General features: G+C 37.2%; 1 pseudogene; it reads right to left on the minus strand.

Moving 5' to 3' along the window:
- Positions 1 to 9,605: 9,605 nt before the first annotated feature.
- Positions 9,606 to 10,899, minus strand: LOC117715161 (alpha-enolase-like; annotated as a pseudogene).
- Between the last annotated feature and the right edge of the window lie 317 nt (positions 10,900 to 11,216).

Consider the following 11,216-nt stretch of genomic DNA (forward strand, 5'->3'; position numbering starts at 1 on the left):
ACAACTTCACAATTTAGATAGTGATTTTCTCAAAGAATGCTGTATTTATATCCACACAAGTCCTGTGTTTCAACTGAAGCAATTTTTTGTGTAGTATTTTAGAGAGAAACCCATTACTCCTAATGACTGCTATGAGATGATCACCATCTCCAGGTAGTTCCTAATCTCCTAGGTCCATGAATGCCTGAAGAATGACAAATTCCAATAATTATGGCGTTAGCTATATGGGTGTCTGAATAGCTCTGCCTGTAAAACACAGAGTCCCTTTGAATCATTTTCTTTAACTCTGTCCACCTGCCCTTGTAGATTACCAGTCTAAAGACCTCTCATTCCAGTGATATAATTGGGCTCCAAGAGCAAGCACTGTCCCAAAGTGCTGAATAAACACTGACCAAGATGACCTCCCTTTTGGATATTAAGTTGTTCTTCAGCTTGCTTTCTTTCACCTTCTTGCTCCATTTCTGTCAGGAACTTCCCCTGACTCCCCCTGATACCAAAGAAAATCTTTAAAGAGCTATAACAGATATAAAATGCTCCTGACATTTTCAAGGGAACTTGAGTGGCACACTTGCAGTAGCAATCTCTGACTATACCTGTCAAAAGTGCATTCATAAGGCCACCATTCGATAAACTTAGATACATGATAGATAAGTAATGCTGAAGACAAATTGGCTTCTTTTGTATTTGTCTTTACAATTAGCTTCTAAAAAGAAAGTGTAAGACTTTCACTAATTAATTAATTAATTTAATCATCCTTGTGTGCATAAAATGCAACAAAATCTAAGTTGAGAGTGATTTTCATAAATCTCACTTGATAACTATAATGTATGAGAATATTGATTTTTTTTTAAGATTCAGTTACTTATTTGTATTTGAGTGTGTTTCTGTGTAGCTAAGTGTACACATGTGCCAGTAACTATGGTGGCCAACTGAGGGCATAAGATTCCTTGAAGCTAAAGAAATAGGAGGTTCAAGTTGTCAAATCTGAGTGCTGTGGACTGAAATTGGGTTCTATGGAAGATTATTAGCAAATAAACTTAGCCACCAAGTCACCTTTTTTAACCCGGTGTTCCTATTCTTGTTTCCCATAAGAAAAAACCTAGATTAAGAAACCTTGAAAACTTACCAAATAATGGATCCTTAATTTTAAAATAGTACCCTTCACCCATAGCTAATAACAGCACCTTAGAATTAATATTTCCAGAACCAAATATATCAACTTAATTCTCTTAGAGGAAGGTTGAATTTTGAACACATCTATGTGCTACAGATCTGTTATTTTAAAAGAAAGGCATTGTCTAACTTTCAGTATAAACAGAAAAAAAAAAAAACTGTACGTGGACAAATGATTTTGTCCTGTGCCATTAAAAAGAGTTGAAAAGCATGTAATCAATAGATGCTTCTTCTCTGTATGTATAGTGGAAAGTGTATTTCATATGATTTTAAAGGAGATGTTGAAATAAAACCAGAGACATAGTAATTTCACTTTTAGCATTTTATACCTTTACAATATTTCAAGTGCACATTGTAAAACTAGATATAAAGATTTCTAAAAGGTTACAAACAATAATCTAGTCCACTTACAGTAAGTGAACTGTTTGAGGTAGGCTGCTTCAGAAAGGGAGTTATGTAGTTTATAGATGTATGTATATGTAAATGCTGTTGTTGGCGGTGCTTTAAATTATACTTATTAATGAGTGCTAGGGGTATACAATTAATTCAAATCTCTTTTTTATTTATAGTTGTCTATTTGTTTCTTTGTGGTATAATGATACTATTTTAAACCAGTTTGTGTGTTTTAAAGTAAATAAAATCTCATTAATGTCAACCCTGCCATTACCTGATTTGTGTCAGTCTACTGTTAGATAAGTCTGATATTTCAGATATAAATAATTCAACCATTTTCATTCAGGCTGATAATAGTTAGCAGTCATTATAGAAATTCAGTTTATAACCTGGAGCACAGTATTGTTGACTTACTTCATAGCTTTACCCTATGGCAGAAGATGCCTAGTGAAAATTGTTATGAAGAACAGAGGTTGTATCTGGATTCATGAAACAATGTCATGTTAGTGTGGGAATTCATCTTATTTGTTACAATGAAGTGTATTAAAAAATGGTAGATGAAAGACGTGGGATGCCAGCTTTTAGTTATGGATAATGAAGGGCTTTGTAATTGTCTTGTATGTCTAACAATGCCTCAGGAAGCAATAAAATATTCTCCAATCTTAGGATTTACCAAAGAATAAGAAAGTGCAGAGCTGATAATGGCTTATACAATATGAAGGTCAAAGTTGTTTATTTGTGTGTGTGTGTGTGTGCATGCCTGTGTGTTTGTATTGTGTGTGTATATATACACATAATTATTATGGAATATTATATTTATATATATATGTGTGTGTCTGTGTCTGTGTATGTGTGCATTATCTATCTAGTGCAATAGTTAAGTCAAATCAATAACTACACACATTAACTTAAACAACAATAGTTTCATGTTTGATACATCCAAAATTATCTCGTCTAGGATTTTGAGATACGTCTTTCAATCCATTATTCCCTAAATTGATGATCTAGAATAGATGATTCTCTAATTTCTTTTCATTTATGTATTATGTTTTCTTCATAATGTCAGCATTATTTGCAAATGTGTTCATTTCACTACCTTTCTCTTAACTATGCTTTAAGCTTTCTCATTGTCGCTGCTTTACAGATGTTTTGCTGGAGTCTCTGAATCATTGAGGTGCCCTATATCCATGTTAGAGTTGTGATCGATATATACAACTTCGTCTTAAACACTTAGGAGCTCACACAGTTAGATTTACATTCAAATATTACTCTGGAAATAAGTCAAATTACTTACATATACTGAGTCCCAGGTAACTCATCTAAAACCACACTGCCTTTTGTGGACTCTTGCAAAGATCTAGTGAATATGTTATTTTTTAAATGGTAGTTAACAAAGGATTATAGACCCTACAAATATATTTGGGATGCTAAAATTGGTAGCCCCTTATGTGCTTCAGCCCATGTTCATGTACAAAGTATGTGAGATGTTTTTCATCATTTTTAATGGTTCTTCCTGAGATCATAGGTGTTTAAATCTAAGGTGTTCCCTAGAACTTGGCTATGTGCTTACATATCCATGGAAAACTCACATATTCCAGAGCTTCAAAAGTGTTGGTCTGCACACCTCGCCTATTCTTAGGACACATCTAAAATTGTGTTTTATGAGTCTGGGATGAATATATGCTTGGCACTAATTTTTTAATGTTTTATTTATTTCAAGTGCCACACGTCTGAAATTCAATTTGTACTTAGCTTCCAATGACATTGTTTTACTTCATTATGTGGGCTTTTATCATATAAAATCCATGTGGAAATATATGAGTCTTCTGGGATTTCTTCTGTTTTCTCCTATTCTTGGAAACTGAAGAAAAATATACAGTATATTCTGAGAATTCTATTTCCTGATTCTATAGTTTCTAAGAGGTACCTCAGTGTAGTCCTCTCTTTTTAGTTTTGTTTCCAGAACCTTCAGTGAAACCACTCTATCCTTCACCTGAATCACTGTAATTGCCCTTGGATTCTCCTGATATCTCTTTAATCATTTCAATTCATTTTTTTCAAAAACAAAATATTTTTGTGCTTTGTACTTCAACAAGACAACAATAAATTTTGTTTTGAAATAATAATAGAATATTCAAGAATTTATAGAATATTCTTGGAAAATATCATTTAAAGTACTATTTTTGAAGTTCACATTTCATTATGTCTATGACTTGCTTAAACACAATTACAGGTTTTTTATTTTCTTTAAGATAATAAATAGTACCATTGTGTCTTTAAACCTGAGTGCTACCTTTGATATGTTTCTTTAGTTTCCTTTTTATTTTGCTTTTACCTTCAAGTCAGGTTGCTCCATTTATTCTGAATTTCTGTTCTTTTGCTATCAGAACCTCCTTCTGGCCTAATCCCCTCTTTATGCGCTGTTTTTTTTTCTGCTCCCCCATTAATCCATTAACCACCAAATCCTCAGTCAAGAATTGGTTGCTCTTTTATTTCTTCTTATTTCTGTCTTACCTTTTGTACTTTTTATTTTCAAAATTGTATGACTAAGAGAATACTAACTCTAAAAGGGCATATTTTTAGTGAAGATATATATATTTTAACTAAAATTTAATTATATCAATCCCTACTTGCTTTTCCTCCCTCTAAACCCCCCCTTTCTCCTCAAAGTGATAGTCAACTTTCTATTGATTAACACACACACACACACATGCACGTACACACATATGGGTATTGGTGTGTGTGTGTGTGTGTGTGTGTGTGTGCGTGTGTGTGTGTGAGTTTGTGTGTGTGTGTGCAGAGTCTGTTTTTGTTGCTTCTGTGTATGTGTGTATGTAATTTCAAGGCTGATGAATTTGTATCGGATAATCAGTTAGGGAACTTATTCCTTGTAATGACTAATTCTAGTCTTTGTAGTCTTTAATTGCCTGTAGATCTTTGTCGATGGGTAGTAACCTTGAGATTTCCTACTTCCATGTAGCATGTCTACTGCTATTGTTACTCTTCAGTTCATATTTTCTATATACCATCAATCTTGTTCACGTGCTTCTTTGTTATTGTCCTCTTTGTAACTATACTGTAACCTTCTCACTCCTTTGTGGTCACTGCCATGAAGATAACTAGGTTTCTTTGAGTTTTCAAATCAATGAAGGGTCATGTGTCTATAAGGCAGAGTTGTGGCTGATATTTGCAATTTCATTTTAGACACACAAGAATTCACACAAGTTGTACTATATTAGTTTGACCAGTTAATGCAACCAAATTACTTATATATATTGAGACCCAGATGTTTGCTCATCCAAAACCATGCCACCTTTTATTGACTTTTGCAAAGACCAAGTGAGTAAAAAGTATAGACTCATCACAGGTAAGCAGCCAGGTCTTGGGTATATTGCTTTTAAAGGTTTGTTTGTTAGGAAAGCACCTATGAACAGCAACACACTAGGAAAACACTAAGAATACAGTCCCTCAGTAGTCCCTCTGAATACACTATAACTTTCATTCAATTTCCAAGTAATATCATGAAAATGTATGATCTTGGAATTTTATGAGACTCTTTGTACAACATTTTCTTTATTTTTTATTGTATTTCCATTTAATATTCAAAATACAGCTTGAAGCTTCTCTTTCTCTTGCCTTCATTTTACTGTGAAACATGATAAATATCAACTCCCTGGGGTGAGATCCTTTTATAGTTTACTAATCTAAGCAAGATAGCTTCTCTTTAGTATAAAATGTGAAACTTGCATGAACCCAGTTTTGACCCTTAGAATACTGAATAGATAGTAAAATATCCCAAGGCTCAGTAAGTACAGCTGTGCCATTAAATGAAGCCAGCTTTTGTAATTGCCACTAAATGAATAAGTCATTTTAAAAGCAATTGTGGTCTTACCAACCTAATAAAAATGGCATAGGAATGACTTCTGAATAAATTTCCATGTAAACAGTGAGAACATTGGCAAATGTCAGCAGAATCAAGTTTTTGAGGACTGTCAAAGTAAGGTCTGACACAATCCGAGGAGCAGAAACTGAAGTCAAATAGCTTTTGTAACCTTTGTGAGAATTAAAGGCTTTATGGCATCTGACTTCTTCTATCTTCATTATTCTAACTCTGAATCAACCTAAAAAAACTAATACTCAGCAATTTTACTGGAAGCCAGAATAGTAGAGCCACTGTAGATGGAAGAAATGAGTTTGGGACTATCTTAAAACATAATTTTCATTGAGTTATTATTATGTAATTTGTTTAACAGTTTTCTAGCATGATTTTTCTTTTCAATGCAAAAAGAGCCCTTTCTAACTGCAAGCAGAGATGATTGCTTAACCTTGTGGATCTCTCAGGTGATTAATAGAAGTTGAACTATGCAGTGATCTAATATTTGCATGTCCATGCACACATGACTAGCTATGTCATGTACTGTGAGTCTAGTAGACAACATACATGTATACATGTTCTTATCCTACAAATCTGATAAGGCTCTTAGCTTTCTACAATCGTTAAGTCACTGTACATGGAGGGAGTAACACATGTAAGGTAAAAGTTTTGTGACCATGTAAAGCTTATCTAAGAGAACACATAGAGATTCTTTTTGACATTTATAATTTACTGGTATTGGAGGAAATCTACTCAATGACTAAGCTCTCTCAACTAGAAATTTTATTGTAGCTAACTTAAGATTTTATAGAATTACTTCAGAAAGACTACTACCAAAAGAATAAAAACTGTATCAATGATAAAGAATAACAATAAATTCTAGTAGGAGAGATCTTACATCCTGAATTTAACATTATATTACTAAAGATGATCATTAAAAATAGGAGATATATAAAAAGAAAAGCATTTAAATCTCATATATGTTAAAGAAAAAAAGGAAGGTATCTCAGATGAGCCATAGTTCTACTTTTTAAAAAATTTAGAACATAATTTTCAGAATATTACACTGAACTAAAGAAAACTATGAGAATATTACTTTAGTAAAGACTATATAAATAAAATGATAAACTCAAAGCATAATGATAAATTATGAAATTGAATTTCTAAAATAAAAGGTTAATAACAACTGTAGTAAAAATATTCACTCATGGGTTTAGAAGAAGTTTTCAATAGACAGACTTATCAATAAATTTAAATATAGAGCAATTGAAATTGTAAACCCTAAGGAGAAAAAAAAAAACAGAACAAAGTATGTCTCAGAGACACATACTACTGAATACAATATTATGAGACTTTGAGAAAAAGCAGGGGCAGAAAGAATGCTAGATGGAAAAGTGGCCAATGTTTACAAAAAGCCTGGATATTTATATCCAAGTAGCTCAGTAAACTCCTGATAATATATTCTAAGATCTATCAAAAGACACTTCATAGTTCACTATTTGAATGATAGATGAGTGAATGAGATTCAGCCAAGACAACTATGGCTAACATAATTGAAGAAATATCAAGACATTTTCAGATTAAACAGAAAAATACAATTTCTCTGATTTAACGATAATACAAGGGCGATTTCTCAAAAGTAAAAACAAATATATAGTAAATCAATTGATGGATAGATTGTCAAATAGAACTGTTAAAGGAATCCTGAAATCAAAGGCTACTAAGCAAAAGAGGTGATCTGCATACAATTCAAAATTAACATAATTATGTATTTAAGCAGTATAGCTAGAAACTTTGGCACATACTTATAATCTAGTCACATGGAGATGGAGGAAGGAAGGTCTTAAGTTTGGGGCCAGCCTGTGATATATAACCATATCATGTACCAAATTAAACCAAACCTGAGAGTATAAACGTGTTTTGGGATTGATCACCTTTTTAAAAAAATTTTACTGGATATTATATTTACATTTCAGATTTTATCCCCTTAAACCATTTCTCCCCACTGAGGAACCCCCTATCTCATCCCCTCCTCTTGCTTTTATGAGAATGTACCCTCACCTACCCCCCACGCCGACCTCCCCCCACACTCCCACCTTCCCACCCTCCAATTCCCCCAGCCTTTATGGAACCAAGGATCTCCTCTCCCACCTATGCCCCAAAAGGCCATCCTCCCCTATATATAGAGCTAGAATCATGGGTCCCTCCCTATGTGCTCCCAGGCTGGTGGTTTAGACCCTGGGGAGCTCTGGTTGGTTACTATTGTTGATCTCCTCATGGGGCCACAAACCCTTTCAGCTTCTTTAGTTTTCTCTCTAACTCCTCCATTGGAAACCCCTTGATCAGATCAAGGGTTAGCTGTGAGCATCTGCCTCTGAATATGTCAGACTCAGGCAGACCTCTAAGGAGACAGCTATATCAGGCTATTGACAGCATACATTTCCTGACATCCACATCAGCGTTTACCTTTGGTGACTGCACATGGGATGGATACCCAGGTGAAATGGTCTCCAGACAGCTGCTCCTTCAGTTTCTGTCTCACACTTTGTCTCCATATTTGCTCCCTTGAGTATTTTGTTAGTCCTTCTAAGTAGGACTGAGGCAACCACACTTGGTCTTCCTTCTTCATTAGCTTCATGTGGTCTGTGAGTTGAATCTTGGATATTTCAAGCTTTTGGGCTAATATCCACTTAACAGCGAGTAGATACCATGTGTGTTCTCTTGTGATTGGGTTACCTCACTAGGGATAATATTTTCTAGTTCCATCCATTTACCTAAGAATTTCTTGAATTCATTATTGTTAATAGCTGAATAATACTCCATTGTATAAATGTACCACATTTTTTTTTGTATCTATTCCTCTGTTGAAGGACATCTGGGTTCTTTCCAGGTTCTGGCTATTATAAATAAGGCTGCTATGAACATAGTGGAGCATGTGTCCTTGTTATATGTTGGAGCATCTTCTGAGTATATGACCATGAGTGGTATATCTGGGTCCTGAGGTAATGCTATGTCCAATTTTCTGAGGAACTGCCAGACTTATTTCCAGAGTGGTTGTACCAGCTTGCAATCCCACCAACAATGGAGGAGTGTTCCCCTTTCAACACATCCTCACCAGCATCTACTATCACCTGAGCTTTTGATCTTAGCCATTCTGACTTGTGTGAGGTGGAATCTCAGGGTTGTTTTGATTTGTGTTTCCCTGATGACTAAGGATGTTGAGCATCTCTTTAGGTTCTTCTCAGCTATTCGAGTTTCCTCAGTTGAGAATTCCTTGTTTTGCTCTCTACCTCATTTTTTAATAGGGTTATTTGGTTGTCTGGAGTCTAATTTCTTGAGTTCTTTGTATATATTGGATATTAGCCCTCTGGTGGATGTAAGATTGGTAATGATCTTTTCTCAATCTGTTGGTTGCCATTTTGTTTGTTTGTTCCTATTGACAGTGTCCTTTGCCTTACAGAAGCTTTGTAATTTTATGAGGTCCCATTTGTCAATTTTTCATCTTAGAACATAAGCCATTGGTATTCTGTTCAGGAACTTTTCCCCTGTGCCTAGATATTAAAGGGTTTTCCCCAACTTTTCTTCTATCAGTTTCAGTGTATCTGGTTTTATGTGAAGGTCCTTTATCCACTTGGACTTGAGCTTTATACAAGGGGATAAGAATGGATTGATTTGCATTCTTCTACATGCCAACATCCAGCTGAGCCAGCACCATTTGTTGAAAATGCTGTCCTTTTTCTATTGGATGGTTTTAGCTCTTTTGTCAAAGATCAAGTGACCAGAGGTGTGTGGCTTCATTTCTGGATCTTCAATTCTTTTTTTTTTTTGGGGGGGGCGGGTTGGGGGGCTTCTGCGACTTTTATTTTTGCATGTAAACCACTGGAGGAATCTTGATGGTAGGCACCCTAGAGATTACACTGCAGTTCTGAGGGCTACAGACACTAGCTGGGAAGCCAAGTGACAAAAACAATGATTCAGACCAATCACATGATTACAAAGCTGGGGTCCCCAGCAGGGTTCCTGGTGGTCAGGTGTGGACGGTGTGGACGTCTAAGGAAGCAGTGGCAGGAGAGGGGCAAGCACTGGGTCAGCCTTGAGCTGCTTGAATGATATCAGGGACAAAGGACCTAAGCAGCTGGTGGCTCCAGGATCTCCAGTCCATGCTTTACTTGGCCAGGAGGTTCCTGAAGGACCTGCCAGCAAACTTGGCTTTGCTGCTCAGCTCTTCCTCGATTCTAAGGATCTGATTGTACTTGGCCAGGCACTCAGATTGGCAAGGGGCACCAATCTTGATCTACCCAGTGCAAAGCCCCACCACCAGGTCGGCGATGAAAGTGTCCTCAGTCTCCCCAGATGGGTGGGACACCATGTCGCCGCAGCCATTGGATTGGGCCAGTTTACACGCCTGCAGAGACTCAGTCACTGAGCCGATCTGGTTCACTTTGAGCAGTTGCAGAACTTCTTGCCTGCAGCTTTGGCAATCCACTTAGGGTTGGTCACTGTGAGGTCATCGCCCACCACCTGGATGCCTGTACTAGCTGTGAACTTCTGCCAAGCATCCCAGTCATCCTGGTCAAAGGGGTCTTCAATGGACACCACTGGGTAGTCCTTGATGAAGGACTTGTACAGGTCCGCCAGCTGGTTGGGTGTGATGTACCTGCTGGGGTCATCTGCAGACTTGAAGTCCAGGTCGTACTTGCCAGACCTGTAGAACTCGGAGGTGGCAGCATCCATGCCAATGACAACCTGGTCTGTAGCCAGCCTTTGCGATTGCAGTCTTGAGCAGCTCCAGGGCTTCTTAGTTCTCCAGGATGTTCTGTGCGAATGCACCCTCATCACCCACATTGGTGGCATCTTTTCCGTACTTCTTGATGACGTTCTTCAGGTTGTGGTAAACCTCTGCTCCAATGCACATGGCTTCCTGGAAAGAGGATGCCCCCACAGGCAGGATCATGAACTCTTGCATGACCAGCTTGTTGCCAGCATGAGAACCGCCATTGATCATATTGAAAGCTGGGACTGGCAAGATGATCTCAGGGTTGCCGGTCAAGTCAGCAATGTGACGGTAAAGGGGCACTCCTTTTTCCACAGCACCAGCTTTGCAGACAGCCAGGGACAGTCCCAGGATGGCATTTGTACCAAATTTAGATTTATTCTCTGTGCCATCCATCTTGATCATCAGCTGGTCAATCTTCTCCTACTCCACAACATTCACTTTCTTGCTAACCAGAGCAGGTGCAATAGTGTTATTGATGTGCCCAACAGCCTGTGAGACACCCTTCCCCATGAAGCGGGTCTTACTATTATCTCGGAGTTCTAGGGCCTCGTAGATGCCAGTGGACGCACCACTGGGCACCGCAGATTGGAAGAGACCTTTTGCAGTGTACAGATCCACTTCAGCAGTGGGATTCCCACGGGCATCAAAGATCTCTCTGGCATGGATCTTGAAAATGGACATGGTGAACTTCTGGGAGTCAGCTCGCTGTGAAGAAAGGAAAGTGTTCTGTAGTCACCGAAGACAGCATTAAGGACAGACATGAGCACAACTGTACCAGGTGAGCCTGGATCTTCAATTCTCTTCCACTGATCTTCCTGCCTATCTCTGTACCAGTACCATGCAGTTTTTATCACTCTTGTTTTTTTTTTTTTTTTTTTTTATTCCAAATGCATTTGCAAATTGCTCTTTTTATCTCTATGAAGAATTGATTTGGAATTTTGATGGGGATTGCATTGAATCTGTAGATTGCTTTTGGCAAGATGGCCATTTTTACTATAT

Source organism: Arvicanthis niloticus, chromosome 9, assembly GCF_011762505.2.
Source record: "Arvicanthis niloticus isolate mArvNil1 chromosome 9, mArvNil1.pat.X, whole genome shotgun sequence".
NCBI classification, from domain to species: Eukaryota; Metazoa; Chordata; class Mammalia; order Rodentia; family Muridae; genus Arvicanthis; species Arvicanthis niloticus.